Source organism: Mustela putorius, unplaced genomic scaffold, assembly GCF_011764305.1.
Source record: "Mustela putorius furo isolate JIRA1106 unplaced genomic scaffold, ASM1176430v1.1 tig00000585_pilon_pilon_pilon, whole genome shotgun sequence".
Taxonomy (NCBI): Eukaryota; Metazoa; Chordata; class Mammalia; order Carnivora; family Mustelidae; genus Mustela; species Mustela putorius.
Genome location: NW_025421424.1, coordinates 15,086,304 through 15,111,392, shown reverse-complemented (window position 1 = coordinate 15,111,392; position 25,089 = coordinate 15,086,304). Strand labels below are relative to the sequence as shown.

At 33.7% G+C, this 25,089-nt stretch overlaps 1 pseudogene; it reads left to right on the top strand.

Annotated features, from left to right (window-relative positions):
- Positions 1-23,072: 23,072 nt before the first annotated feature.
- On the top strand, positions 23,073-23,854 carry LOC101679082 (annotated as a pseudogene).
- Positions 23,855-25,089: the final 1,235 nt, after the last annotated feature.

The following is a 25,089-nucleotide window of genomic DNA, read 5'->3' as shown; positions in this document are numbered from 1 at the left end:
TTGAGTTCAAAGAACAGGAGTACAACAATAGATGTATTTTACCAACCTTAACCTCTACTGAGGCTATTTAAATGATGTGAAGAAAGGAAGAAGGGAAATAAATGGCCCAACAATGGAAGTCAGATATATCAGAAAGGATAGACTATGTATAGGGAAGGGCATGTCACTTACTACAGAAGAGAAGAAGAAAAAGGATCGGTCTTGTTGCCAATAATTGGTAGTTACATGAAATTGGGGATCTCTTGCTTATTAATGACATTTTCTTCAGCCTAAGTCTCTCTCCCAAATTCTAGACTCTTAGATTCAGCTACTTCCTCAACTTTGCTATTTACGTGGCTGTTAAACTGTCTCAGCCTTTAAAAACAGAAACACTGAATTTGTGACCATTTTCCTGAAAAGCTGCTCTATTGACAGCCTTTCTCATTTCAGTTTACCAAAACTCTGTCTTTGCATTTGCATGGATTAAGGACATTGGGGTCATCCTTGACTCCTCACTTAGTTCAATACATCATAAAAATATATTTAACATACCTTAAGAACACACATAAAATATGATCACTTCTTACCTCTTCAGCGTTTCTAACACTGGAACAGGCCACTATCGTCCATTACTTGGATTGCTGTAGTAGAGTCTAATTGCTCTTTCTTCTTTCATTCTTATTTCAGAGAACCAGATTCTATTCCAGCATTCTGTTGTGTTCTTTGATCAAGACCTAAACTTGATCTTATTCTACTTACACCCTGCGATGGTTCTTCATGTCAGGCAAAGTAAATAGAGTATCAGAATCTTCTCAAATGATCTACTCTGAGCTGTCTTACTATTCTCTCTTTTCAGTCTGCTCCAGCCACACTGTCTCCTTACTGTTAGTCCAGAAATTGAGGCACACTTTCACCTTATGGTCTATTTACTAGAAATCTGCCTGGGATACAGATACCTTTATTTTCAGTCTTTGCTCAAATGCTACCCTCTTATTGGAGCCTATAATTAACCACACTATTTAATAACACCCTTCCTCATCTTCCTGATTTCCCTTACCTTGTTTTACTTCCTTTTTTTAATTCATATGGTTATTCCCTTTATACAAGATATTTTCTCCATTTATTAGGTTTACTTCTTACTGCATGTCTTCCCCAACTGGAACATAAGCTTCAAAGTACCAGAAATCTTGTGTGTTTCATTCAGCAGTATATTGCAAGTGCCTAGAACAGAGTCAAACACAGAGTAAGTGCTCTGGAAGTAATTGTTGATGGAATGAATGAAGGAATGCATGAATGTGAAGTTGAAGGGGAGATTATCTGTTAAGACGGATTAAAAGACAAAGGGGACTATGCTGGAATTTCTTTTTCTTTTGCAATGTTAGTTTTCCCCATTATTGTCTTATTGTTATCAATATATAAACATGTTGAAATTTCTCTGGTCCGTAAAGAAAACCTCCTTTGGTTACATGTTTTCTCCAACTACTTCCCCTTTCCCTTACATTATAGCAAAATTCTAAAAATTATTTATCTTTTCTGTCTCCACTTCCCACCCCCCATTATTCAGTTCTCAACCCTCAGTGTCAGCCATTTACTTGTTTAAAACTGCTCTCTTCAAGTCTCTAACAACTTTCATGTAAATCAAATGTTAATGTCTAGTTATCAATGCATACCGTATTTTGTTTTTGTATTTAAAGATTTATTTATTTATTTATTTATTTATTTATTTATTTATCAGGCAGAGATCACAAGTAGGCAGAGAAGCAGGCAGAGAGCAAGGAGGAAGCAGGCTCCCCACTGAGCAGGGAGCCTGATGCAGGGCTCAATCCCAGGACTCTGGGATCATGACCTGAGCCAAAGGCAGAGGCTTTAACCCACTGAGCCACCCAGGCGCCCGCCATACCATATTTTGTATCACAAAGAATTTGGTACAATTGGTCCTGTCTCTTTCCTGGAAATATTTTTCTATGCAATCCTGGTTTTCCTCCTTCCATTTGGAACACTCCATTTGATTCTTTCTCTTTCCTGCCTTTTAAATGTTGGAGAACTTCAATTCTTATTACTTAAGGTCTCCTACAGGTACTCTGGAGGCTTTTCCAACTAATCCTATGCATTTTGTTACAATTTATATAGTAAGTATTCCTGCATTTTCATCTCTCTTGACCATATAAATTATGGTCCAGGCTACCAATTCATGCAGTTAATAGTTGCTTGGTATCTTTACTTAAACTTTGCTTTTATGATCTCTGTACTTCCTTTTTTGTTTGTTTGTTTAACATATAATGCATTATTTGTTTCAAGGATGCAGGTCTGTAATATATAAGTCTTACACAATTCACAGCACTCACCATAGCACATACTCTTCCCAGGGTCCATCACCCAGCCATCCCATGCCTCTTACCTCCTCCCCTCCAGCAGCCCTCAGTTTGTTTCCTGAGATTAAGAGTCTCTTATGGTTTGTCTCCCTGCCTGGTTTCATCTTGTTTCATTTTCCTCTCCCTTCCCCTATGATCTTCTGTCTTGTTTTTCAAATTCCTGTATCAGTGAGATCATATGATAATTGTCTTTCTTTGATTTACTTATTTCATTTAGCATAATACCTTCTAGTTCCACCCACATTGTTGCAAATGACAAGATTTTTTTTAATGGCTGCATAATATTCATATATATATATATATATATATGCATACACACACCACATCTTTTTTTTTTTTAAGGTTTTATTTATTTATTTGACAGAGAGAGATCACAAGTAGGCATAGAGGCAGGCAGAGAGAGAGAGAGAGGAGGAAGCAGGCTCCCTGCTGAGCAGAGAGCCTGATGCGGGACTCGATCCCAGGACTCTGGGATCATGACCTGAGCCGAAGGCAGCGGCTTAACCCACTGAGCCACCCAGGCGCCCCCACCACATCTTCTTTATCCATTCATCTGTTGATGGACATCCAGGCTCTTCCCATAATTTGACTATTGTGGACATTGTTGCTATAAACATTAAGGTACATGTGCCCTTTAAGATCACTACATTTGTATTTTTAGGGTAAATACCCAGTAGTGTGATTGCTAGGTCATAGGGTAGCTCTACTTTCAACTTTCTGAGGAACTTCCATGCTGTTTTCCAGAGTGGCTGCACCAGCTTGCATTCCCACCAACAGGGTAGGAAGATTCCCCTTTCTCCGCATCCTCGCCAATATCTGTCCTTTACTGACTTGTTAATTTTAACCATTCTGACTGGTATGAAGTGGTAGTTCACTGTGGTTTTGATTTTTATTTCCCTGATTCCAAGTGATGTGGAGCACTTGTTCATGTGTCTTTTGGCCATCTGGATGTTGTCTTTGCAAAAGTGTCTGTTCATGTCTTCTGCTAATTTCTCGATTGGATTATTTGTTCTTTGGGTGTTGAGTTTGATAAGTTCTTCATAGATTTTGGATCCTTTATCTGATATGTCATTTGCAAATATCTTCTCCCATTCTTTTGGTTGTCTTTTGGTTTTGTTGACTGTTTCCTTTGCTGTGTGAAAGCTTTATATCTTCAAGTTCCAGTAGTTCATTTTTGCTCTTGCTTCCTTTGCCTTTGGCGATGTTTCTAGGAAGAAGTTGCTATACCTGAGGTCAAAGAGGTAGAGTGTTCTCCTCAAGGATTTTGATGGATTCCTGTTTCACATTTAGGTCTTTCATCCATTTTGAGTCTTAGCTTTTTGTGTGTTATAAGGAAATGGTCCAATTTTATTCTTCTGCATGTGGCTGTCCAATTTTCCCAACACCATCTGTTAAAGAGACTTGTTTCCATTGGATATTCTTTCCTGCTTTTTGAAGACTAGTTGACCATAGAGTTGAGGGTCCATTTCTGGGCTCTCTAGTCTGTTCCATTGATCTGTGTGTCTCTTTCTGTGCCAGTTCCATTCTGTCTCAGTTGATTGGGCATTGACTATTGATTTTGGCTCAGGTTATGATCTCATGGGATCCAGCCCTGTTTAGGACACTCTGCACTTGTGGGGAGTCAGCTTGGAATTCTCTCTCTCCCTCACCCTCTCTTCCTCCCCCACTTGTGCTTGATCATGTTCTCTCTCTCTCTCTCTCTAAAATAAATAAAATCTTTTTAAAAAGATTACATTGTATAATCCCAGTGTTCATAGTCATTTTTACGATCCCACACTTCCATACAAAGTGAAAGCTGCATGTATTTAATAAAAATCATAAAATTCTAATTGATTATTTGTTTTTATCCATTTTTACCTTCAGAAATTTCCCTTTGGAAAAATTTTCCTTTATGGATTTCTGAAAGGCAAGTCTGTGACTTTGTATAGTCACAAAATTCAAAACAAAATAAAAATAATCCATCGGGCATAATTTATTTGAAATGAATGAGCATTTAAGACTGAAAGAAGGTATGAGATCATTGAATTTTTTGAAAAAACAGTAAATGTCTATACCATTATGGACTTTTAAAATGTTTTCATCCAACTAAAGCAAATATGTACTTGAGGAAATCAAACAATTTAGCTATATTTACATACCTTAGTTCTGTAAACTAGACATTGACATATGCACTCATACAGCTTCATACATTCCCTGAGTTTTTCCTCAATTGTATTTTTGTTAAGCTCTGCACTGTTTCCTACTACATTTTTAAGCACTAATCATATTTGCAGCAATTTCAGTAATTTTATCTAGTAAGAAATTTATACATATGTTAATATGACTTATTTGAGAATCATAGAACTCTGTCACAGTGTACCAGTTCTGTTGTTCATCGCACTAAAGGGAAATTCACTGCCTATAGGTGAATGTTGGGCTTAATTTTTTCTCTAGCTGAACACATTATTTTTATAGAATCATATATATGTTCAAGCTGTTTCAGCATATGATGAAAGACAATGGATGCTATATGGATTTTTAGGTGCACTCACAGCCTTGGGTCAAACTATAACTGATTGACCCACTTTCAAATCAAAATTGAGGCTTTGACACTGCCCTCTCTTGCTGCAATGGTCTGTATTTGACATAGTTCTGATAAATCTTTAAAAAGTGCACTCTTTACTACTTTGTTCTCACTTTTACTTTAAAAAAATTACAAAGATTGCAATTCTTGTGACTAATATTTTAAAAAAGATTTTATCTTTGTGAGGGAGGGAGAGAGAGAAGTAGAGAGTAGGGGGAAGGGGCAGAGGGAGAAGCAGGCTCCCTGCTAAACAGGGAGCTCGATGCAGGACTTGATCCCAGGACCCTGAGATCATTACCTGAGCCAAAGGCAGAAGCTTAACCAACTGAGCCATCCAGGGGCCCATGACTATTATTTTAGTCAAACTGATGCTTTGCCATAAATATGTAAATATATGTCTTTTGATAGGAATAAAAACAGAAAATGTCTCCCTTATATTCTAATTTAGGTGTGTTATTCGGTAGTTCTCCAACATTAAGTTTTAATTTAGTTTCGAACAATAATTACTAGGATTTTTTTATACTGTAGTAATTAGTTGGTGATATATTTTCTAAAAACTTGTCTATAACAGTGATTTCCATCTACTAATTATCATTAAGCTGCTCTTTATACTTAAAGTTTGCTTTGCCATGTGTAAGAAATATTTACTCAGATCATTTTGATATACAGTTAAGGGAAGAGCAAATTGAGCTTGATTGAAAACACTGTAAGAATTTATTTTAAGTCTCAGATCTTTGGGACATTATTTACTCTTCCACTCTAGATGGTTGTAGTTATAGGGACTTCTGCATTACAGGAGTAAAATCTAGTGATTCATCACTTACATGTAACAGCCAGTGTTCATCACACATTGGCATTTTGTTTCTATATATATTTTCATTGTAACATTTTTCATCTTGTTCTCTCCCTGTTTAAAAAGAATTTTAGGATGTTAGCAGCTTGAATTCCATTACTGTTGCTAGGAGAGAGGAAGGCATACTGAGACACAACATTTCTCTTTTTTGGAATTTAAAGTTTGAGTACAAAAGCTGAATATGAAACAATGTGTCTTCACTGTAATCTCTTTGGGAGGATGAAATTTATATCCTCAGTATGACTTCAGTATGTCACTGAGCAAACCCTGAGTCTTATTTCTATATTCCTTCAGCTGGTGGAAAAAAAAAACTAAAAACCAAAAACCAAAAAACTTTTTAAGGGGAGAAAGATTTCTGAACTCTTTACTCAATTTTAAGTTATTCATTAGGATCTTACTGATATGTTTTGTGGTGCTAACATTCTAAAGACAAAAAATTTTCCTGAATCCAAAAGAAAAACTTTTAAGATTTCAAAGACCTTTTTATTTGGACCTTTAAAAATTGTAATTAGTTGAGGGAATAGAAATTGACTATTTCTACTTAATTTCTTCATATGTTCAGCCTGTAAACTAAAAATGTCTGTCTGTACGTATGTGTATATATACAGAAGTTTATGAAAATTATTACCTAAATGAATTAATAGTTCTGTTTTTATTTCTTTTATTTACATCAAGTAAGTAATGTATTTGCCTGGGCGCACATTTATGTACATTCACATTTTACTATATATTTGGAAAGACAAAAAATAAATCATAAGTAAAAATACTGAAAGTATATGCAAATTATAAAGTCAGTATGTCCTGGGCAATGAAATGATTTTATTCAGGCTACTGAAATAAAATATTCATTCATCATGAATATCTCAAATGAAAGGAAGGAGGCTTGCAAATTATAGAGCTAGTGACAAGGAACTCATTCATGATTCTGTTAGGAGTTTTAGGAAGGAATGGACAGTGTTATTCATCTGATTCCCAGTCTTCATATTTATCTTTTATAAATACATAAATGCCATCTTTATTGTGTGAAACACTGATTATATCTAAATATAAGTATTACATTCTTTTCTCTTAAGCATAGGTTCCTAGAAACTTTTTTAACTTATTCTAAAAAATTTTAGAAATTTATATTCCATACGTAAAATATTAATATAAAATACAATGTCCTTTAAATCCTTGTCAGTACTAATCAAATGAATAAACACAAAGACATTAAAATAGTAAATGATGCACACTAATATAGTAAATGTATTTTTTAGGCCATATAAGATATGAAGATAAAAAAAATGTGAAGATCAAAAATCATCTCAAGCAATAAGATCTACATGTTCAATTAATAGAATATGATGTTGAGCAGTATGAGAACCACTGCTTTCATAAGACAGAAAAGATTTAAAAATCAAAATGTCTACCCATAATCCCTTATCAATTTATATATATATCTAACTCAGCATTAAGAAAATATTTAATAATTTTACATTCATAAATATAGTATGTGATGGATTTTTCTGTTTGCCTCACTTTTTCTCTTTCCCCACACCATCTCTGAATATATATTAGACAAATGACAATAGAAGGTAGAAATTATTGGCTAAGATATTTTAAAGGATGAAAGACTAGAAAATATAGATTTATGACATGTGTTGAAAATAGCAATTTACTAGAGGATTGGAAATTTATGGGAACATTCATTGAATAAAAATTCATTAAATTGCTTAACTACATTAAGTATTTAATAGGTATAAGGCACTGTGCTCGAGTTTTCATTATAGGATTCCAATTTCTTGAACTCACTGCCCATGAAGCCTGAGATGGCATGCAAAGGAATGTTGATAAGGGCTGAAATTAAACACAGAATTAAGACAGTCATTGGATAAGATATATCTATATATGGCTATTTAAAGGTTTTTATTAAAAGAAATTTTAGAGATGTTTATTTACATGAATGGAACTAAAATATATAAATGCATTTACATGGTACAGTCTGAGTAATAATAGGAAATATTACTACTTTATTTTTAATTTCTTCCAGATAGTGTACATTCTTTCTTATCTTGACAGTTATGAACCCCATCTAACTAGAGTTATTTTCAGAATAACAAAATATAATACGTTTTTTACTTCAAGTTTTAGTAAATTTTAAAATCAAATTTATACGTTTGCTTCAGTGAAATACTTTTGGATTTTTCTCTCTAGGTTTTTTTTTTCGTTTATTCATTTATTTATTCAACTGCCTGTCCCTTAAAACCTATAATTTTTAAGCACCGTACTTAGAATACAGTTATGAATGAAACCAATAGAGATACCCTGACAATATGAAGCTTCCAATCTCATAGAAAAGTTGTATATTATACAAGAAAAAAAGTAAATGTGATTATTGTAAAGGATACCTTTTGGTATTCTGTGGGGGTATTTAATAAAAGAATCCATATTAGACTTTGCCCTGAGGCAGGCACACATGTAAGGGAACAATAGGAGTAGGTAATATCTTTTCAGGCACAGGAAAACTGGTTCAGAGTTTGAAGTAATTATGGCCTTTAAAGGAACTGAATGAAGGTAGGTCAGTTTAGCTAATGTATTGTATCAGCATTCTCCAGAGAAGTAGTACCAATAGGATACACAGAGAATATATGAGGAGATTTATTATAGGAATTGGCTCACAAGGGTTTGGTGGCAATGAAATCCCCCAGTCTGCCAATTGCATGCTAGAGAATAAAGAAAGCCAGTAGTGTAATTCAATCTGAGTTTGAAGGCCTGAGAGCCCATGGTGTATGTGCCCAAGTATGAAGGCCTGAGAACCAGGAGCTCTGATGTCCAAGGAGAGGAAAAGATGGACATCCCTGTTCAAGAAGAAAGAGAAAATTCTCTCTTACATTCTCTCCTGCACCCCTAGTGGATTAAATGAGACATTCACTTAGTTTACTGAATCAAATGGTAATCTCTTCCAGAAATACCCTCACGGACACATCCATAAATACTGTTTTACTGGCTGCCTGGGTCTCCCTGCCTTAGGCCAGTCAGCATAAAACTTCCCATCACAATATGGAGAGCCAAGGAGATAGAACTGTAAAAGGAATCAAGAAATGCAGGCAGAAAGTAAACCTCGCAAAGCATTGTTGGTTTGATTTTGGATCTATTCAAATGTCATCAGGAAGTCACTGAATTGTTTAATACATTAGAACACAGACTTATGTTTGATAAAGGTGATCATAGCTGAAGGATAAAACATAAAAAATCAGGAGTTAATGTGAAAGATCAGTTAAGAGAATATTATAGTAATCCATAGGAAAAATGATGGTCACTTCACAGTGAGCAACAATATAGTGGATGGGTTTCAGAGAGTTATATGGAATAGGATGTACTAGATTTGTAAAACTGATAGGAAAGGAGAGAAAGAATAAAGAATAATTCCAGGTTTGGGATTAAGGGAATTGGGTAAATAATTTCCTGATTTAGGCAGCAAGGAAAGAGCACTATGTTTGGAGGAGAAAATGGTACTAAATAAGAAATGCCTGTGAGAGATTTAAAGGTGGATGTTAATGAGAGTTACATGTCCAGACCCTGCATTGATATTAGCTGGAGATAAAAATATGATGGCTTTTTCATATGGATTGTAACTGAGTCAATGAGAGTAGATGCAGATTGAAAAGAAAAAAATAAATAAAAGAGCAAGTATAAATCCCAGGTAAACTCTAATAATGAATACATCAATAAAGAGGAGCAATTTATGATATTACAAAATCCAAGAGAAAGAATATTTCTAGAGAGAAGCAGACCCAGTCCTATAAGGTGCTGGTGTGAGGGCACAGCAGGTTATAATTAATGTATATCCACTGCCTTATTGATACGGAGTTGTTAAAAGTATTTAAGGGAAATTATGGAATAGTTTTCCATGTAGCCTCTCTCAGTATGAGACTAGGAATAGAGCTGGCTGTTAAGCATTTGGAAATAGCATGTGTAGGAAACTCCACAGGAAAGTTTGCTTCTTTTAGCCCCATAGAGGAACTCTCTACTTAAGTCTGGAAAACAATTACCAGCTACTAATAATACATTCATTTTTCTTTCATTATACATGTATATGAAATATATGTTATTAATAAAATAACTAATAATTCTAATTCTAATATATATTATAATTCTATAACTCTAATAATAGAATATTATATATGTATATAATAGAATATATATGATATAATACATATGATGGTAAAGATGTCTCTGATATTTTGGAAATATCTTGTCTATGCCTTCAAAAAAACATGTTTTCAGGGTGCTTGGGTGGCTCAGTGGGTTAAGCCTCTGTCTTAGGCTCAAGTCATGATCTCAGGGTCCCTGCTGAGCAGAGAGCCTGCTTCCCCCTCTGCCTGCCTCTCTGCCTACTTGTGATTTCTCTCTCTGTGAAATAAATAAATGAAATCTTTTTTAAAAAATTTTTTTTCTTTGTTCATTTTTCAGAGAGTTCTATTTACCAGTACTGTTTTATATTCAGTTCAATAGAATCATGTAAAATATAATATAATACATATAGAATATATATAATAGAATCATATAAAATCCATTTATAAAAAATTTAAATACTTTTTTTTTAATTTTTTATTTTTTATAAACATATATTTTTATCCCCAGGGGTACAGGTCTGTGAATCACCAGGTTTACATACTTCACAGCACTCACCAAAGCACATAACCTCCCCAATGTCCATAATCCTACCCCCTTCTCCCAAACCCCCTCCCCCCAGCAACCCTCAGTTTGTTTTGTGAGATTAAGAGTCACTTATGGTTTGTCTCCCTCCCAATCCCATCTTGTTTCATTGATTCTTCTCCTACTCACTTATAAATACTTTATTTTTTAATACGAGTTTTACATTTATAATAAAATCAAGAGGAAGATTACATTTATAATAAAATCAGGAGAAGATTTTATAATAAAATCTTTGATAAAATCAAAGATTTCCCATATACTCCCTTTCCTCACAGGCATGACCTCCCCCATTATCAATATCACTCACTAGTATGGTATATTTAGTACAATTGGTGAACCTACAAGGGATACATCATTATCACCCTGAATTTGAAGTTTACGTAAAGGTTCACTCTTATACATTCTATGAATTTGGACAATGTATGTTGACATTTATTCACCATTATCTTATCATACGTAGTATTTTCAATGCCCTGAAAATCCCCTATGCTCTGCCTGTTTATTTATATCCCCACCACTTCTGACAACCAATTACTGACGTTTTTATTGCCTCCGTGGTTGTGTGTTTGCCAGAATGTCATATAGTTAGAATCATAAAGAACGTAGCCTTCTCAGATTTGCTTCTCCATTTTTTTCATAGCTTGATAATTGATTTCTTTTCAGCGCTAAATAATACTTAATTTTCTACATGGAAACAGTTCATTAATCCATTTATCTACTGAAGGGTATCTTGGCTGCTTCCAGGTTTTGGCATTATGGATAAAGCTGCTTTACACATCCATTTTGATAAACATCAGCATATTTTATAAATGTCAGGTTTTTGTGTAGACATAAGTTTCCAACTCCTTTGGATAAATAAATACCAAGGAGCATGATTGCTGGATATAATGGTAAGAAAATGTTTGGTTTTGTCAAAAATCATCAGATTGCTTTCCAAAATGGATATACCAGTTTGCATTTCCACCAGCAGTATACGAGAATTCTTGTTTCTTTACATCCTTGCCAGCATTTGGCTGTCAATGTTCTGGATTTTAGCCATTCTAACAGGTGTGTAGTGGTATCTTGTTTTAATTTGCATTTCCCTGATGACATATGATGCTGAACATCTTCTCTTACGCTTATTTGCCATCTTTGAATCTTCTTTGGCAAGGTATCTGTTAAGATCTTTGTCTCAGTTATTCATCAGGTTGTTGTTTTCCTGTTTTTGAGTTTTAACAGTTATTTGTATGTATTTTTTAATAAATACAGCAATCAGATACATCTTTTGCAAATATTTTCTCCCAGGCCTCTCTTTTTAATTCTCTTGATGTTGTTTTTCACAGAGCAGAAGGTTTCAATTTTAATGATGTCTAGCTTATCAATTATTTCATTCATGGATCATGTTTGGCGTATTATATCTGAAAAAGTATTACCATATCCAAGGTCATCTAGATTTTCTCTTATGTTATCTTTTAGGCATTTTATAATTTCACATTATATATAGTCATGTCTGTAATCCATTTTGAGTTAATTTTTGCAAATGGTATATGATCTGTGTCTAGATTCATGTTTTTTCATGCAGATATCCAGTTGTTCCAATACCATTTATAGAAAAGACTATCTTTGCACTTTGTATTGTCTTGCTCTTTTGTCAAAAATCAGCTGACTCTATTTATGGGAGTCTGTGTCTGGGCTGCTATACTCTTCCATTTATCTTTTTGTATATTATTTTGCCAGTACCACACTGTCTTGATTACTAGAGTTATAGTAAGTCTTGAAGTCTAGTAGCGTCAGTCCTCCAACTTTGTTCTTCAGTATTATGTTGGCTATTAAGAATCTTTGCCTCTCCACATAAAGTTTAGAAGTAATTTGTCCATATCAATAAAATAACTTGCTGGGATTTTGATTTAGATTACAGACAATCCATAGATCAAGTTGGACAGAATTGACATCTTTACAATATTCAGTCCTCCTATCCATGGCCTGGAATATTTTTCCATTTATTTAATTTTTTTTATTTTGTTCACCAGACTTTTGCAGTTTTCTTCATATAGTTCTTACACATACTTTTTAGACTTATATCTAAATATTTCATTTTTGGGATGTGTTAATGTAAATAGTATTGTGTTTTTCATTTCAGATCCACTTGTTCATTGTTGATATGTAGGAAATCAATTGACTTTTGTATCTTAACTGTGTACCCTGCAATCTTGCTATAATTGTTTATTAGTTCCTGAAGGTTTTTTTGTAGACTCATTTGGATTTTTCTGTGTAGACAATCATGTCATCTGCGAACAAAGACAGTAGTATGTCTTTCTTCCTACCCTATATACATTTGTTTTCTTATTTTATTGCATTAGCAGGGATTTCCAGTATGATGTTGAAAAGCAGTGGTGAGAGGGGACATTCTTGCTTTGTAATGGATCTTAGTAGGAAGGCTTCAAGTTTTTTACAATTAAGAATGATGTTTAGCTGTAGGTTTTTTACAGATAGTCTTTATCAAGTTGAGAAATTGTCCTTTCCATTACTAGTTTACTGAGTTTTTATCATAAATGAGTGATGGATTTTGTCAAATGTTTTTTTCTTACCTATTGATATGATCATGTAATTTTTTTTTGTCCTTTGATGTGATGTTTTACACTAATTAATTGTGGGGGACACCTGGGTGGCTCAGTCATTAAGCATCTGCCTTCAGCTCGGGTCATGATTCCAGGGTCCTGGGATTGAGCCCCACATCGGGCTCCCTGCTGGGCAGGGAAGCCTGCTTCTCCATTTCCCACCCCCCTGCCTGTGTTCCCTCTTTTTTGCTGTGTCTCTCTCTGTCAAATAAGTAAATAAAATATTTTTTAAAATAATTGATTTTTGAATGTTGAACCTACATTGCATACCTAGAATAAAACCTACCTGATTGTATATAGTTTCTAAATACTTTTTTGGATTCAATTCACTAATATTTTGTTGAGGATTTTTGCCTATATGTTCATGAGCTATATTGATCTGTTTTTCTTTTCCTGAAATTTCTTTGTCTGTTTTTGTATTGGGTAATACTGGCCTTGTAGAATGAGTTAGGAAGTATTCCTTCTACTTCTGTCCTCTGAAAGAAATGATTATAGAGGATTAGTGGAATTTCTTCCTAAAATATTTAGTAGAATTAACCAGTGAATCCAGTTGTACAAAATTTTCACGGTATTATCTTTAGTTCCGGGCCAAAGGTAGAATGGGGGAAAATCACTAAAATAAATTTCCAGTTCAGAGTTTCAGTAGCTTTTGGATGTCAGGAATCTCTAATATTTATAAAAAAGAAAACACTGGAGATATGTATAAACAATCATGTAAAGCAGTTATTATACACCTTTTATATATCTCTTGCCATTTCTCAACTTTGAAAACATATTCTAGGAATAAGCTAGTGAATACATTCAACATCATCCTTTTCTTAACTGAATATCACATAAACTGTGAGGGAAGTGAATGTGCCCCATTTAAATCACTCTACCAGAGTCTAGAAGTATAAAGCAGATTAAGAAGGATGGTTGAAGTAGCCAAATAAACAAATTACTTAAACCTCCCTTGATATTTTCATTTCCCTGATGCAAACTCTAGTCATTAACCCAATGGAAATTGATTGATAGCTAGTACTAAATTGTGAATTACTCATCTGTAAATTGGATATTCATTTCATCAGTAAATTTGTATACTAATTTATCTAAATTCACAATCACAAATGCCTTATCTAGAAATCTTCTGTCCTAGATACTGTAATTAGAAGTACAACATATGATCACATAATTCAAACATCTAAGAGTTATAACCATTTTTTTAATTTTCCCCACCACAACCAGCTACTACATATTTCTAAAACTTTTCCTTCTTTAGCGTATCCACTATCACTTTTTTTTCTCTTTAGTCCTTTTTTTTTTTTTAAAAATAGGCTTCCATCTTTCACCTGAATATTTGCCCTCGTTGAATTAAATACTCCAGTTTTCAATATCATATCCACCAAGACACTGTAATATATAAATTTCTTATATTACTACTATAAATTGTTATTATGCCTCTTTTGTACTAAATGCCAGAAGACAAATGGATACTTTCTACTGTTCAAAGAAAGATCCTTAGCTTCTAAAATTTATCCGTTCTTGCACTGATAGGCATTTGGTTGGTTTCTAGGTTTTTACTATTACAAATACTTTTAACATGAATAGCTTTAAATATTTTTGTGTGTGTGATTATGAACATCTCTATTAAATTTACATAAATATGGGATAAGTGGGTCAGAGACTGTACATATTCAACTTTTCAAGATAATGCTCCATTTTTCAAGATAATGACTAATTTTTCCCAGTATTTCTAGAAATTCCTACTTTCAAATGTCAATCTATTACAACCTCCCATTATCTTTTATTTGCTAGTTTTTGGTACTATGAAGCTAAATTTCACCAACATAGTGAATGCAAAATTGTGTTTATTATAATAATATTTTTCATTTCCCCTGCGACAGTTAAGGTTGAACATTTTAATATTTTTTTTATTTTTTAAGACTTTATTTATTTATTAGAGAGAGGGAGAGAGATCAAGACTGGGAGGAAGGGGATACAGAGGGAGAAGGAGAAGCAGACTCCCTGTTGAGCAGAGAGCCGAAAACTGGGCTTGATTCTAGGACTGTGAGATCATGACCTCTTCTGAAGGCAGACCTTTAACCAATTGAGCCACCCAGGTGCCCAAGTTTTAAAAATGGCAATTTCTGCATGTATTTAATTTGTATTTTAAAATCTGGGTCTTGTTAGGGTTTCAAAAATCATGTAATTAAAGTAATTACTATAGTTTAACCTCACACCATTTGTTTAATTCCAAAATAGTTCCACAAAATGAATTCATGTCTATTTTATGTAATTAATTTCTAAGTCATTAGGGATAAGACAAAAGTTACATAATGTTTTTATGTTAGCATTTCATGATTTTTTTTTCTTTATGGGTTTGTATACATATGCAGTGGTATATTTGCCTATAAAAATTAGGATTTTAAAGGGTATAATTATGCATTCAATATGTTAAGTAGCCTTGTTTATGTTAGTAGTTTTAGTAGCAGGGTTTTTTCAAGTTAAAGAATCATTTTAAAAAGTCATTGACTTGCTGGGATGCCTGGGTAGCTCAGCTGGTTGAGCAGCTGCCTTCGGCTCAGGCCATGATCCCAGCATCCTGGGATCGAGTCCCACATCGGGCTCCTTGCTCAGCAGGGAGCCTGCTTCTCCCTCTGCCTCTGCCTGCTGTTCTGTCTGCCTGTGATCGCTCTCTTCCCTCTCTCTCTCTGATAAATAAATAAAATCTTAAAAAAAAAAAAGTCATTGACTTGCTTATAAGAGCACAAAAATGCAGATTTTTTAGGAATAAATATTAAAAGAATTAAAATTATTTTACTCCATCCGACATAGGTGCTGTGATTTCCAAAGAAATCAAGGAAATGGACCACAGGTTCAGTTCATCAACCAAGTATCTGGAAAGATTACTGCAACTGATAAAATAGTCTAAAAAATACAGAGAGGAAGACCTAAAAGCTGTAGCCTAGATCTGCAACATGTTACCAAGAATATACAGAGCAAAAGGCCCAGAAATGTAGGAGTATTTGAAAGAGTTATTATTTGGTTCAACCACCTTGAGGTTGAAGTCTTTGAAGCACTGTCTAAATTTGAACAGATTTAGGGCTCTTGGGTGGCTCAGTCAGTTAAACATCTGCCTTCAGCTCAGGTTGTGATCCCAGGGTACTGGGATCAAGTCCCAAATCTGCCTCCCTGCTCATCGGGGAGCCTGCTTCTGTCTCCTCTCTTTGCCCTTGCCCCACTCTCCTGGCCCTCTCTTGCACATGAAGACGTGCTCGCTCACTCTCTTTCTCACAAAAATAAATAAATAACAATACTTAAAAAAAAAAAAAACGAACAGATTTATGGATATACACTACTTCAGTGTGTGTAATGCTATCAAATCTTACCACCTACTTCAGTTATCTGCACTCACATTTAAAGACAAAAATCAAATTGATGTACACTGATGTGAAGTTATATTGTAATACTGCATAATAAAATGCCCCCCTCTAGATTTTTAAACTTCATGACATCAGAGCTGGTATCTATCTGCTTATTTATTATTCTGTTTTCAGTGTTTTTCTTTGTTAACTCCCACATATTGAAAAACTTAACATACATATATTGAAAGAATAAAAATAAGAATTATTACCTGTAACAATATCAGATTATATTTATATATAAGATTATATTTATATATGATAAGAATAAAAATGGAAGCATTTTAAAAATAAAATTTTTGTAGAGCAACTGTAGTATAAATATAGTCTGATTTTCTTGCTTTAGACTAAACAAAATGGCTTTATTAATGGCATAAGCAATTGTGAGGGAAAATGTGAATGCATATGTATTTACCAGTGGAAGAGAATATTCTTTAAATATCAATCATACCTGGAAATAATTGATTTGACTTAGTTTTAAATTATTCATTTTGTAACGCTGGATGTAGGCATGCCTCTCTAGGCATTACATCTCAGAGAGAAAGATGCATGTATTCTAGTTTACATCTGATCTTTACTTTTGTTCTTCAAATTAAGTCCTTCCAAGAAAAACTAAATAAAAAGTCTCTTAGGGTTAATGGAATAACCCAAAACACAGACCCAAAGCCATTGCATCTTCAAAGCTATTATTTGCTGAAAACCTGTACTCGTTGCCATGGAAATTATCCTTATAAAATTCATATGTAGAGATAAGTAGTAAGAACAATTTAACCACAAATAGTGTAGAATAATGTACAGAAAAAAATTTAAAAAGTGAATTATGACAAAAATTGCACCAAAAAAGGTATTTTATGTTAGTATTTTTTAATCAGTTCACATGACTGCATTATTTTTGTATTAGAAAGAGTTCAGAATAGTGAAATAAGTTTAGAATGATACTTCGAAAGTTCACTAATGTCTTCCAAATTTAGAGACATATAGGAGAAAATTTTCATAACATCACTTATATTTACAGTTTGTTCTAGAGAAATAGATACAAATATTTTTGGTTAATAGGCAGTCAAGTTGATTTTCATAACAAAATATGTGTGTAAATTTCAAGAGAGTAACTTATACTATTAAGAAACACTATATACCACAAATTATTTAAGTTCACAGAATTTAACTCTCCCCTCACCCCCCAACCCAGCACTCCGGCAAGATAAAAATAATGCTTTCGATCAAACCCAAGGGTAAAAGGTTAAAAATAGAGTTTGCTGAAGGGAAACATAGGTATACTCATGTCAGTGATCCTTAAACTTTTTAGCATGCAAAGTAATGACATGGGAGGTTGATTAAAACCTGATTTCTGGTCTACATCCTCAGAGCTTCTAACTCAGTAATTATTAGTATTGTTGAAAATCTTTTCATGTGGTTATTGACCATTTGTATACCTTCTTTGGAAACATGTCACTTCAAGTTTCCTACTTAAAACTCCTACTTAAAACATTTAATTGGTTCCCATTGCTCTTCAGGTAAAGATCGAAATTTTTAATCCATATCTATCTCCAACTCAGCTAGACTATCTAAAATATTGTTGCTCATTAGTTTCACTTGTTTTCCAGTTTTATTCATGTAATCTTTTATTTTTTACTGTTCTAAACCCACTCCTGAATAAGACATTTGTACAAAGTATGTGAAAAGGAACCTCATATGACTATCTCCCTTAATTAACTTGGCTGATTTTCAGCTCAAGTGCCATTTTATCAAATAAAAACCTTGCTTTATTTATCAGATTGCATTCATTTACATCATACTATCTCACATTTTTCTGGTTCTCCTCTTGAACATTTATCAGAGTAGGAAGTTATATATTCATATGACTATTGAATTATTGCCTTCTTCCATTATCTTCAGGTTTTGTGAGGGTAGGGACTATGTCTGAATTTCTCAGTGTAATTCCAGCTCTTAACATTCTAAATAGTACATGTTAGAGTTTTATAAACAATTGCTGAGTAAACAAGTGAATCTCAAAAATATATATGGTAGCTTTCATCTTCCTAATAGTTCTCCCCTCATTTTATTCTAATGCCCCTTTCCAATAATACTCACAAAAGAGCCATTATATTTTGTGGTTGTACTTTAGAATGTTATTCATATTAACTCATAGATGGATATTTCTGGAAGTTGGATAACATTATGTAACTGAATGAACCGTGTGTAAACTATTAAGAATATTAAATGATAGTTTGTACTGACATAAAAAAGGATAAATGAAAGGAAAGCTGGGTTAATTATCTATTTTCAGAGAATTCTTTTCAGGAATTCTAACACAGCAAAACAAATTTCACATTAGATAGAAATATGTGACAGCTAACTCTTCTATTTCCAATGCAACGATGGGCTGGGGAGAAAAAAGAAAACGAATCTCCTAGACTCACTCATAATTACGTTTGTGGTTTTTAAAACATGATGCAAATTATATAAAGCATCTGAAATATTTACATGATTATATTATGCTTCTTTGGATTAACTTGAAATCAATTCTCTAGTTATTGGTACAAAAGCTCGTAAGAGCTACTGAGAAGATTCAAATAGGAAACAGTCATTTGCCAAATCCTCTGATACCAAGAGTCATGAACATAATTATGTGCCTGGTTTTCATCTCTCATCTAACCCCCAGTGAACATTTACTTTGAAGGAACCAGTAATAAATTCAAGGAAAGGACAGAATCCATAGGGTGAGAATAAAAGATCAACATCTGGCTGTAAGTCTTCTCATATGCGTATATCCAAGCAATTACGCAGACTGAGCAACTGAGAATTGAGTTTACAATCTCATTGCAAATTTTTAAAGAACTCCATACTTCAGTCCTTTCATTTTTGTGTGACTTAATCTATGTTCATGTTTGAACCTGTCCTCTGAATTCTTCAGAGCTGATTTATTTTTCTAATGTCATATGTGCCTCAGGCAGCATCCAGCTATCAGGTCTCTGCACACCTAGGAGCTAATTGGTGGAACTGCTTTCCATAAAATATTCATAACAGGAACTATTTTTAAAGTTAATTTCAAAACTATTTCTCTTTTCATTTTTATCTCAAATATTGCCACTGAAATTTTATGTGATATCTCTACTTACAGACAAACCCAAAAGGTATTGCAAGTTATGAACTTAACTTAGAGAAAAGATGGTGTGACTTCACAGTCAGTGGCTCACTGTTCTGTATTGCAGCTTGGCTTTATTGAAAGTTGACAGGAACACTGATCGCAGAAGACACTATAAGAACTTATACATTCACTTTCTTGAAAGCACTTTGATGTTTTTAAGTAAAATATGTTTTATTTTCTGTAAGCCCTTTTGTCTTGAAAAAAGAAAAAGAAAACAAAATTTAATACTGCTATACAAAAAACTAGCATGTTTATTTTCTTTCATTTTGTTTTATTTGTATTTTTAAGTAATTCTATAATTTTAAATTTCTAGAAAATTATTCCATAAAGATAACATGGAATTTCAGGGGTCCTGAGGTTCACTATAAATAATTTCTTTCATTTGAAAGCTCATACCACATTCCTAGCTCCAACAGAATTTACTTGACATTTTAATGCTCAATTATTTTATCAACAGAGTTAAAATAATAATACTAACATCATAGTATGAATAGGATGATTACATTGGGTAATATATTTAAGATTCCTTGAAAAATTAAAGTTATTGGTACAATAACTTGACAGACAGAGATCACAAGTAGGCAGAGAGGCAGGCAGAGAGAGAGAGGAGGAAACAGGCTCCCTGCTGAGCAGAGAGCCCAATATGGGGCTTGATCCCAGGACCCTCAATCCCAGTCCTCAATCCTGGGATCATGACCTGAGCCAAAGGCAGAGCCTTTAACCCACTGAGCCACCCAGGCACCCCAGAATACTAACAGTTTTATCTTTAGTTGTTTGTTTTTAATGAATGTAATGTTTTTGTGTGAGTCTGTACCAATATGACTTTACTGCAAGAAAGAATCCTATTATGAAAGATCTGTTCAAGTTTTAGTGTTCACTGCTCTCTCTAAAAGTAAAAATGATTAAATATATTTAATATACATTCATTCCATACATTTAGCGTCCTAAATATCACTTAAAGACTTCTGGGGTAGAAAAATGATAAAGCATGCTGTCTTAATGAAAGTAGAATCCTATTTTCAAAGAAAGTAAATAAGGAGAATAAATATAAGTATGGTGAAGTATAACTTGTAAAACTGAGTGTTAATATTGTTCCTAATAGGCAGCTATTTAAGTATTGAAAGTGGATGTTTTATGCCACACTAATAATAATATCAACTAATAATGTTTTCTGGGTGCTTTCATGCTGTTACTTATTGCATCTTATATAAAGGAACATATGAACCCTAAACAGATTTACTGAATTATGCTGTCTCCAAAAAGATTATGGAACACAAATTAAATATACCAATTCTCCATAAACCTGATTCAAATGAACTAAAGATCTTTAACTTATGGTATTATTGATAGACTAATAATGAGAATCACCAGTTTGTCTTTAGATATATAAATTTCATAATTGGAATGGGTGTTTTACTGATAATAATACTGTGTTTATATTCTGTCATCTTTAACAATATTGCAGTGTAGATGATTTCTTATATATGATGTTGACACATGTTAAAATTTGAGGTTTATTGCTTTAAATGTGCAATATACTTATGTATTTTATATTTACTCATTTATTTAACCTCTTGGAGATCTTAATTCTTCTTATACCTCCTTCAGTCTATGTGAAATCATCTTTCTTCAGCCTGAAGAACTTCTTGTACCATTTTGGTAATGTTACGCTACTGGTGACTAATTATTTTAGGGGTGTGTGTGCGTGCGCGCGTGTGTGGTGGGGAGGAGAGAGAGAAGGAAAGAGAATGAATATATTTATTTTGCCTTTAATTTCGACTGGTCTTTTTATCTGGATATAAAATTCTATTGAAGGTTTGATAAGGGGGTGGGGTGATCAGAGGGTGAGGTTCAATCCAGTTCTTAAATTGAATGCTTTAGATGAGAAAGCAGTCAGTGAGTATGCTTAGTTTAGAGGTTTAAACACTTTACGATTTGGATCATTTTATTCCTACAGATATGATTTTTAATTGAGCTATCTTAATCCAATGTGTTTTTCTAAATTAATATGGAGAAGAGTTTGAGGATATCCAAAATCTATAAAATGTAGACAACTGAAATATTTACTAAACCAAGTGAAGGGAATAAAAATAAAACCAAGGAATTCAGAAATTCTTTTCATTGATGGAAGAAAAACTGAACTCTTCATATCAAAATGACTCTTCAAGAACTAGAATAATTAATAAAAATTTATTCATATCATCATTACAAAACAAAAAAAGTATTAAAGCATATTAAGTTTGCTAACATAAAAAAAATCAAATTGACTTTATACCCATTTGCAATGCAAAATAAAAGCAGGTAGTCAAGCAAAATCTGAAGAAATTATAGGAGAAAAAAATTGTGACATTACCATTCTCTACCATGAAATTATTATTTACTGCAAGAGCCACTGGAAATATATCCATTCAGTTGGCCAAAATGACATTACATAATAACTATTTTGCCCTTATCTTGAGATTCTATTCTGTTATGATATGCTGACTGATACTTCAAGCAGAATTTTTCACCTAGAATATCCCTTGTAACAATGCATGGCAATGGATGTGGAAATGCAGTGCTCAGATCTTCTTTTAAAGAACGTATTACGCTAGCAGTCAGCAGACAGTCTTTCGCTTTGAGCTCCACCAGGATATACTTTGTCTTCAGAGACTCATATATTAAGATTATGTTAGCCTGAGCAGCTCACATCCGATGACTAATTGAGGTGGAAAAACAAAAGCCTTGCTATTTTGCCCCAATGAGGGACTTCTGTGATGAGCTATATATGCTCCAGATCTCTCCTATATCAAGGCTTTGTTGAGCCTGCATCACAATTCATCTTTTTCCTTTGCCTGAACTGTTTCTTCATCATAAATATTATGTATCCAAATTCCCATTTTAGTATTTACTTCTGAGAATCATAGCATGTGGAACATAGGACCCACTGTAACGTTACAGAAACCAAAATACAGAAAGGAAGGGACCTTGTAGCCATGCATGCTTGTTATTACAATTTTCCACGCATTCTACTTACATGAAAAAGAAATGAGGCAATATTTTATCTATTTACATTATCATAAAACTTGGTTATGAATTTCTTGAAGAACAAACAACCTATGTTGATCTACTACTACCATATAAAATGAAATATGCAACATTATAAAATGCTGGTAATTAAAATAGTCAACCTGTTATTCGGATGTGTATTAAAGAAAGATATTTGAATAATAAATAAGTGAAAAGAGTAAGAAAAGCAGAATCTAAATACCACTTGCTTTTAATACACATTGAATCAAGAGGTACAATTTTTTCAAGGAAGAATAAAAAAAATTCTAGAACTGGTAATGAGATCTTACATTTTTAACTGATCTATGGGAAGTGGCTAGAGCATGAGGACCACAGCACTGGAGATGTCCCAGACCTGGGACTTGGAACGCCCAGAGGTGGTGAATAATAGCTCTTCTGGTCTGCAATGAAAAATGGCCTCCAAGAACACTACATTGCAAAAAAAAAAAAAAAAAAGGGGGGGGGAGAAACAATGGAAAGAGTAAAAAATAGAAGAGGGAGAGTCTGTAGTGGTAACAGTTCTAGGCTGTCATGTAGTGAATGGGAAGATGGAGTATTTCCTAAAGTGGAAGGGATTTACAGATGCTGACAGTACTTGGGAACCTGAAGAAAATTTAGATTATCTAGAGTTAATTGAAGGATTTCTTTTCATTCCTTTTTTTTTCTTTTTAAGATTTATTTATTTGAGAGAGAGAGAGAGAAAGAGCACAAGCAGGAGGGCAGAGGAAAAGAGAGAAAAAATCTCAAGACTCCATACTGAGCTTGGAACCTGTGGAGGGGCTCATTCTCACCACCTGTGACCAGCACCTGAGCTGAAACCAAGAGTCACACATTCAACCTACTACTGTGCCACCTAGGCACCCTGAAACATTTCTTAGTTCTCAAAAAGCTGAGAAAGAAATAGATGGCACAAAAAGACAGTCTTTATCTGACAGTGAATCTGATGATAGCAAATCAAAGAAGAAAAGAGATGCTGCTGATAAACCAAGAGGCTTTGTTAGAGGTCTTGATCCTAAATGAGCAATTGGTGCCATAGACAGCAGCAGAGAATCAATGTGTCTCATGAAAATGAAAAGATTCAGGTGAAGCAGATTTGGTACTGGTAAAAGAAGCAAATATGAAGTCTCCTCAAATTGTAATTGCCTTTTATGAAGAGAGACTAACTTGGCATTCTTGTTCGGATGAAGCTCAATAATTGTTTGCATTGTTTTTTTGTATGTATTTATATTTATTTGTAAATATACATGTGTATATATGTAAATCTGGGTCTTGTTTTTTTTTTCTTTATTAGTGTGAAGAAATAACATTCTAATGAAAATCATGTTTGATCTGTTTGTTTTGAAGTAGTATTGGGGGAGTTTTGTGGCCTTTTGCATATATAACACTGGTTACTTTGAACAAATAAAAGCTTTCTGTAGTTGCTTCCCATATCAGAAAAGAATATTTGAGACCGTGGCATATTACTCTTTTGCATTAGAGAACACCTTTTCTAAATGTTTGGGGAAATCTTTATAGTTGTTAATCAGAATTTGTTTAACTCCTATATGCCTAAGGACTATTTTTTTTTTTATTTGGGTTTTTATGTGTATACATGAAAATACATGTATAAGTGGTTTTCTTTCCTTTCTTTTTCTTTTTTCTTTTTTTTTTTTTTTTTTGTTTTTAACATTCACCAATACAAAAACAGCATTTTATAACTATGGATAAATCTATGATTCTGGGATGTCATCATTTTCAGCAATCTAAGAAATGAATCATGTAACGTTAAATCAGAATTTTTCCTGAAGCCTTAAGTTTTCAAATTTTGTAATTAACTGGACAATTTAAATTGGAAAATTTAAAAGCAGCCATATCAGAATCCATATCCATTATCTACAGTCATTTATTTTTTTTTAAGATTCCATTTATTTTATTTTAGAGAGAGAATGAGAGTGCAAACAGGGAGAGGGGCACAGGAAGAGGGAGAGAATCACAAACCAACTCTGTGCTGAGCGCAGAGCCCCATACAGGACCAGTGCCACGACCCTGAGATCATAAACTGGGCCAAAACTGAGTCAGATGCTTAACTAACTTAGCCACCCGGGTGCCACCATATCTACAGTCATTTTAAATGCAAGATCCCTGAAAGAAAAAATTTATCACTGCCAACTCTTTCCCACCCAAATGAGAAAACCAGATAAGTCCTGGTGTGTTTTAATTAGGTAAGCAGAGGGTGCCTGGGTGGTTCAGTGGGTTAAAGCTTTTGCCTTCAGCTCAGGTCATGATCTCAGGGTCCTGGGATAGAGCCCCGCATCAGGCTCTCTGCTCAGCAGGGAGCCTGCTTCCCTTCTTCTCTCTCTGCCTGCTTGTGATCTCTGTCAAATAAATAAAAACAAAATCTTTAAAAAAAAATTTAGGTAAGCAAAACTTAGTTAAATGGGCATTTAAAGG